The sequence below is a fragment of the Mauremys mutica genome, unplaced genomic scaffold (assembly GCF_020497125.1).
Source record: "Mauremys mutica isolate MM-2020 ecotype Southern unplaced genomic scaffold, ASM2049712v1 Super-Scaffold_100033, whole genome shotgun sequence".
NCBI lineage: Eukaryota > Metazoa > Chordata > Testudines > Geoemydidae > Mauremys > Mauremys mutica.
In genome coordinates this window covers 5,970,572-5,977,936 of record NW_025423255.1, presented here as the reverse complement: position 1 = coordinate 5,977,936, position 7,365 = coordinate 5,970,572, and the positions used below count along the sequence as shown (strand labels likewise).

General features: G+C 44.5%; 1 long non-coding RNA gene across 1 annotated transcript; it reads right to left on the bottom strand.

Annotated features, from left to right (window-relative positions):
- Positions 1–1,459: 1,459 nt before the first annotated feature.
- On the bottom strand, positions 1,460–6,497 carry LOC123358225. The gene is made up of 3 exons (XR_006575699.1): positions 6,434–6,497; positions 3,581–3,707; positions 1,460–1,486 (listed from the first exon to the last, which is right to left on the bottom strand). It is a non-coding gene; the product is annotated as an uncharacterized LOC123358225 (long non-coding RNA).
- Positions 6,498–7,365: the final 868 nt, after the last annotated feature.

Sequence of the window (7,365 nt, the reverse complement as noted above, 5' to 3'; positions counted from 1 at the left end):
GCCACCTGCCACAAGGAAGAGGGAGTTTTGCATTTGGCAGCTGGATGTTAGTGACCAAACTCACCAGCCTGCTGGAACTCAAGGACCCTCCTCTGAGCTACAGCAGCCACCTTAACCCTTGAGTTCCTTCAATGTGTCCCCCTCTGGGGTCCAGCCAGAATCACCAGATACCTGGTGAAATCCCAGATCCTCTCTTGCCCAAGTATCCCAGGTTACTAGTTTTACTGTGGATCATTGCTACTGTATCTCACACAGCACCTGAGTACAGTTATCGAACAAGCAAAAAATTTATTTCACAACGGATAGAGATTTAAACAAACAAACGTGAGTGATGGAAACCAACTGTTACCAACTAAACAAAGGCAGAAAGTGATAGAATAGAAAGGCCAGCACAAAAAACAGAGAGAGGAACAATAAGATACTAAAAGGACAATGGTTGGAACTCTCCATTTCTCTCAGTCTTTGGACTGATGGGTACTAGAGCTGTAGCAACAGTTGAGGAACCAGGGTAAATTAAATCTAAGGTTTGAACTGCTAGTGAAGGATTTTCCACACTCACGGCATTCCTAGGGGCTCTCTCCTCCATGGATTGTTTGATGCCTAATAAGGTGCGAACTGCGATTGAAGGTTTTCCCGCACTCAGTGCATTCATAGGGCCTGTCCCCTGTGTGGATTCTCTGATGTACAGAAAGGGCTGAGCTGTGAGAGAAGGTTTTTCCACACTCACTGCATGTATTTTTTCTCTTTCGCCTGAGGATATCCTGCTGTGTTGTGGTTTCCATGAGGATCTTCTGAGTTCCCCAAGAAGAAATAAATGTATCCACTTTCTTCCCTGTCTGGTTTCCTTGATCTGTTTCTGGTCTGTGCTGAATCTCCCAGGATTTTCCCTGCTCATGACTCCTGGACACATTCCTTTTCGATCTTTGCGATAATGCTCTGTTTTTACCCACTGGCTCAACATTTTCAGGCTGAGAATTCTGCTCCTCTTTCTCACATGCCATTGCATCACCTGCTGTGACAGAGACAGAAACCTCAGACAGGGATGGAAAGGGGAAGACCAAACAAAAACAAGTGCTGAAGACAGGTCAAATAAAAATCAGGAGCTGAACTCCCCCAAACTCTTCCCCCAAATAGGAGAGAGGAGGGGGATGAATTCAGCCTTCACATCCCATCCAAATACGCAGGGGGAAGGGAGGAAGCTACTGCCTGGTGTCTGCTAGGATCTATAGGAAGCCATGAACTATATTTACCCTGAGGATACGACCCCTGCTAGGGATAATAATGAACTGAGAGACCTCCCCAAGGGCTTTGTAGGGCATCCCAGATGTTTCCTTCAGGCACTTACAGATTCTGTGGTTTAATGTTTCCTCACCTGTGCAGGGAGATCTCAGGATCTCTCTTTCCTCTGAACCCTGGAGGTCTGGGACACATGGCTCTTCCCCTTGTTCCAGCTGGGAGATCACATCACATTGGAAAACTAGAAAGCCTGCTCAGATGAAAGAAAACAAAGGAGTTTAGTTGATTTCATAAGACTTGGTCATAAAAAAACATTCTATTAATTTAACTTCAGTGCTTAGTGTGACCTGGTGGGCCAGGGGCAGTTCTCACTGAAAATGCCAAAGTTAGGGCAGGCTGAAAAAGGGAGAGCAGATGCTCCCAAAACTGATGGTTAACACTGAAGTTAAACTCACTGACCAGTCATCAACTGTGCTTCTGATCCCCCACACAGGTTATCGAGAAGCTGAAAAAAGAAATCACACGGCCCCCTTTATTCCATCCCAGTTCTCTGACTCCTAATCAGCAGCGAGGTCCAGTACAGTGAGAGGTTATTTAAAAACTCTGCTCACATAAACAAAGTGTTCCTCTGACCCCAAAGGGTCAGCCACATCACCAGGTCAGTATAGGTTTGGATATTACCCAAAATTCCATCCTTCCAGACAATCCTTTAGCATCTAAACTAAAGGTTTAAACGAAAGAAAGACAGAAAGAAGTTAAATGGGAACGCAGTCAGATACATTCCAAAATGGATATATCAGGTTCTTAGCAGTATTGGTGAGTTGCTGGCTTGAAAGTCTGTCTGGAACACATCCATAGCTCGGATGGGTCATTCAGTCCTTTGTTCCAGGGTTCAGTTTGTAGAGAAGTTGCTCCACAGGTAGGAAGGGGGATTGAAGACAGAATGGAGATAATGCAGCTGCCCTTTACATTCCTTTTGCCATGTGGCCTGTACTTCCTGTGTCCCAAACACAAGCTTCACAGCACATGGCATGGAAAAGCCTTGGAGTTCTCATTACACAGGCATACCCCGGCATGTCTTGCTGACTCAATAGGTGTATCCCCTTGGTCCTTTCCATGGGCTCATTGTACAGCTGATGACTCTCAATGGGCCATCAAACAGGCTAGGCAGTATTGATGCCAATATGTCTGGGGGTGTCACCCAGAAACACTGCACAAGTCTGGAAATACAGATATACCCTACATATCTATAACTCACAATACAAAGGTGATACAAACATAGAAACAAAATTATTATATTATTATTATTGGCAAATCATAACATTTTCACTGACACCTTACATGGCATATCTAGCACGATTGATTGCAATTTTATCAGATTATATTATTATTTTATTATTAATACCAAAGAGTCTCACAATTCCATACAGTGTCACACTTGGTAAACCAGTGAATTCCCAGGACCAGTTCCCCAGGTCCTTGAAGATGCCGAACACTGTGCTTATGAGGGACTGAAATACCCACATATCTGCTGGGAACACACACACAGACACTGTGTCAGTCTATACCCCTGTGTTCACTCTTCTAGAAAATTATGATCAATTTTGTACACAGTATGGCTTGTGAGGTATCATTTGAAAATGCATAATCTACTGAATATTATCCTCCTGTTAAAATGTGTAGTAACACTGTATGTAAAGTTATGAGATTTTACAGTATGATATTACTGAAAAAGTCACAATTCTGAGGAACACCCACAGAGCAGTTCCTCAGAGACAGCAAGGCAAACAGCTGGTCAAACAGCCATTCTCCTGCAGGGGGAAGGTGTGAAGACATTTACATTCCATCGCAATCCAGACCAGTGAGGAGTTGTGTCATCTGTAATCCTGGGTGAGATTCAGTGTTCTGCTGCTGGAGCTACCCGGTCTGGATACCCCCAGTCAGCATTCAAGGCCGCACCGAGTGTGTGTGTGATAAGTAACCCTGGACCGGCAGCTCTGACTCCAGCCGCCTGCTTGTTACATACCAAGCCCATTCTGGTTTGGGTAGAGAAGGCTCAGGGTTTGAGAGAAGGCCGGGGGTAGGAAGCTTCTGTTCGTTATGCTGAACCTAACCCTCAGTTTTACTTGAATAAAGAGGAGATATTTGGCACTGTGTGATACTGCTCCTGTGCTCTGTTCCCAAAGTGTTCTGCAGCTTGGGAGGGTCTCTGGTAGTGTGTGTGTGTCACTGGCATATTGGGGTGATGCTGAAACACGACAGAGTAGAGGTGGCATTATGGGGGTGGCATGAACCTTCACTCTTCATTTCCCCTTTCAAGAACAGAGGGGACAGGAATCCTTACCCAGTGAGGTCACAGTCTCATAGTTCTGCTGCATGACATCCCAGTAGAGGGCTCTCTGAACGGGGTCCAGCAGAGCCCCCTCTTCCCTGGTGAAGTACACAGCCACTTCCTTAAAGGTCACCGGCTCCTGAAAGAGCAAGAGTCCAACACTCAGTACCTGCTGCCTCACTCACAACCCCCCTATTCACGGAACAGCAGCACCAGGTAAATGGAAGCTCCAGGAGGCACATGTTAACAGAGTCCCACCTCACCTAGCTTAGAGCAGCCAGGCGGCATCAGAGGGTAGAAAGAGAGAACCTTTGTGTCTCCCAGCTGACAGAGGGAGGCAGGATCTTGTCATTTATCACATACCTACTAGCCAGAGCTTGATATACGAGATGGGGCTGTCTCTGGACCCTACTGGTGTCTCCCTGGTAGGAATCCCAACGCTCTCCAAATTAAATATATAGAAGAAAGGGGAAGTCAATAGTAAAGAATAGAAGTTAGAAGGTCAGATTTGTAGAAAACTGGTAAAGAAAGCAATCAGAAATCAATGACCAATCAATGACAATAAGAAGGAAGATTTTAAAAGTATATTAATTGCAAACTTAATCCTAACAATGGTACTTTACTAATAGAAATGGCAGAATTATCAAAATAATGCAGAAGAGGTAAAAGTCCTCAATAAATATTTCTCTCCTGGATTTGGAGAAAAACAGATGATGTACTCGTATCATAAGATGTTGATGGCGACACTCTTTCCATTCCAACAAGAAGTCATGAGGACAGTAGCTATTAAAGTCAGATATGTTTAAATCAGCGGGTCCAGATAACTTGTATCCAAGACTTTCTAAAAGACCTGAAGTCTGACATCTATATTCATCAAGAGAATGGAGCAGCCAATACTGGATTTCATTCATTAATAAAGAATCAAAGAAGGGTAATATGATTAGTTCCCACTAACAAAGGTTTAGAGAAAATAGATCCTATCAAACTAACGGGATATCCTTACTGGAGGAGATCAAAAGTTTGGTAGCAGCTAATAGTATTGATGTAATTTACCTAAACTTCTGTAAGGGATATGACTTGATCAGCACAATATTTTTACTAAAAAAACTAGAATGATACAAAATAAACATGGCATACATTAAATAGATTTAAAACTGTGATAGTAAATGGGGAGCCAGGGTCGAGTGGATTTCTTTCTAGCAGGTTCCCGCAGGGATTGGTTCTTGGCCCTGTGCTATTTAACATTCTTATCCATGACCTAAAAGAGTGTATAAAATCATCACTTATAAAGTTTGCAGTTGCCACAATGATTGGCGTTGTGAGTAGAATGAAGTGTGAGTAGATTCAGGCTCCATCACTGGGAGTCTGGGAAGTTGTCCCAGCCCTGGCTGGAGGGTTATTTCCTGTTCCACAAAGAGGGGAAGTTCCATTCCCAACTCCTGTGCCTTGAAATTAGGCCCTATCTGACACTACACCCCCATATTCAGCATAGTGGTATGGTTACAATATGATTAGGACATAATTATGATGTATTTTGTACAAGATGCATTATACATCTGGAAAAGTCACTGGAAAAGTTACGATTTGCTGAATATGATTATCCTATTTTTGTGCACATATCATGTTTGTATCTGAAGTTATGGATATTGACTCTGTATCTGTATTTCAAATGTGCTTACTCTGGGTAACACCCACAACGAGCCTTTCAGGTACAACAATGAAGAAGCCAGACAGTCCTGATGGCTCATCAAGAAAGACAATGGACTGTGGAAGAGCTTAGCCTTCCTCTGAATGTTTCAGCCAGCCTATTAGTCATGGATACTATGACGCAGCAGGGCCTGTGACCAGACCACATGACACTAAACTCCATTTTAGTACCTGTATTTTTCCACAAACTAGACTGGGAACTGAGTTTGGAACAAAGGTGTCACGCCATATGGAAAAGCTACACAAGGTGTGGTGTGACGTTATCTCTTGGTCTCATTCCCCACACAAGAGAACTCCTGGAAACACCTGAGAAACAAAAACTGAAGTGGGGGAGTGCTGCTCCCAGGATAAAGGGATTTCTAGCTTGTGTATGGAAACTTGGTGGACTGCTTGTATCATCACAGTCAGGGTGACAAACTGCTAATTCAAATTCTATCCAGCTAGTATATTAGGCGTAGTTTGAGTTTTGGTTATTTGCTAAATAATCTGCTTTGATCTGTTTGTTATCACTTATAATCACTTAATCTGTCTTTCTGCAGCTAATAAACTTGTTTTATGCTTTATCTTAACCAGCGTATTTTGAGTGAAGTGTCTGGGGAAAATCTCAGCTTGGTTAGCACAAGCTTGCTGTGTACATCTGATCGAGGGGAAGGGGAACTATATTAATGAGCTGACATTACAGAGATCCCTGTGCACTATAAGATGGTATAATTCTGAATGTATCCTACAGCAAGTGTGCAAGGTTGGGGAGCTGAGAAATTGGCTGTTGTCGTCTATCTGTCCTTGAGCGGCTTAGGTAAAGGACTCAGGTAGCTTAGTTGGGTGTATGGCGTCAACTGCTGTCCCGTTGGGTGATAACAGGCCCTGGAGAGGCTGGCTGAATCTCCAGCAAATCAGTGTGAGAAGGGCCAGCCCAGCTTGAGGGTTAGAGGGCACAGCGGTTCCCAGAAGCCCCCCAGCCTGCCCCCTGCGGGTGACAACCCATCACACCCTAAACTACACTAGTGTCAGAAGGTTTGTCACATCCTGTCCCCTCCCTTTCTCCGCCCGAGATATTTCCTGCCTCCCACCACCTCTAGCAATTCCCACCCTCCTATGCATTTACTGCTCCTCTCCCTCCAAGCAGAACCCACCACCAGCTCCCTGAGAATCCCTTACCTGAGCCAGCTCCATTGCAACCATTTCCTTCCCCCTGGGAGGACGGGATGATCTGGAGCAAAACATGGATGTTATTCTGTAGCCTGCTGGGGTGAAAAGGGCAAGGTGTAAGAATTCAGACGGGGCTTTTGTACATTCCACAAGCCGATTCCCCCCAGGTTTTCCCCTGCTAATGGACACTCTAGGTTCTGCCACACTGTGAAGCACAGAGTGACCTTATCCCAGTACAGGCCTAGCCCCCTCCCAGCAGGGTGTAACCCTCTGACACATGGTGAAACCCTCCCAGTAACAGTCTCTCTGTTACACTTATCAAGTTTGTGGACAATACCAAGCTGGGAGGGGTTGTAAGTGCTTTGGAGGATTGGATTAAAATTCAAAATGATCTGGACAAACTGGAGAAATGAGCTGAAGGAAAGAGGATGAAATTCAATAGAGACAAGTGCAAAGTACTCCACTTTGGAAGGCACAGAGACCAGAGAAGAGCAGAATCCAAGGAGTCACTTTGGGGGATTCTCCCTGTCATTGTCCCCAAGGCAGCTCTCTCAGGTTTACAAAGTTGTTTGATGTTACAGCCATTATACAGTCTCTCCTGGGAGTGCCCCTTTCATCGGCTGGACCTAGTTTTAGTTTTCGGTAGTTAACAATCTTGGTTTATTGTTTATCTAACCAGTGTGTTTGGATTAAAGTGTGTTGGAAACTCCATTTGGGATAACAAACTGGTGCATGTCATTTTCCACTGATGAAATGGCAGACTTCATATGAGCTTGCGTTGTTCAGTAGCATGCAGGACAGTGCAAGACGCACATTTCTGGGGGAAAGTTGGGCACTTGAGAATTTGCTGGTTTTCTCCTGAGGTGTAATTCAGGAGTGGCTGTCTAGCAGCACTCAATACTGTGTAGCTGGGAGAGAGTTACATGCTGGAGACTGTGTGT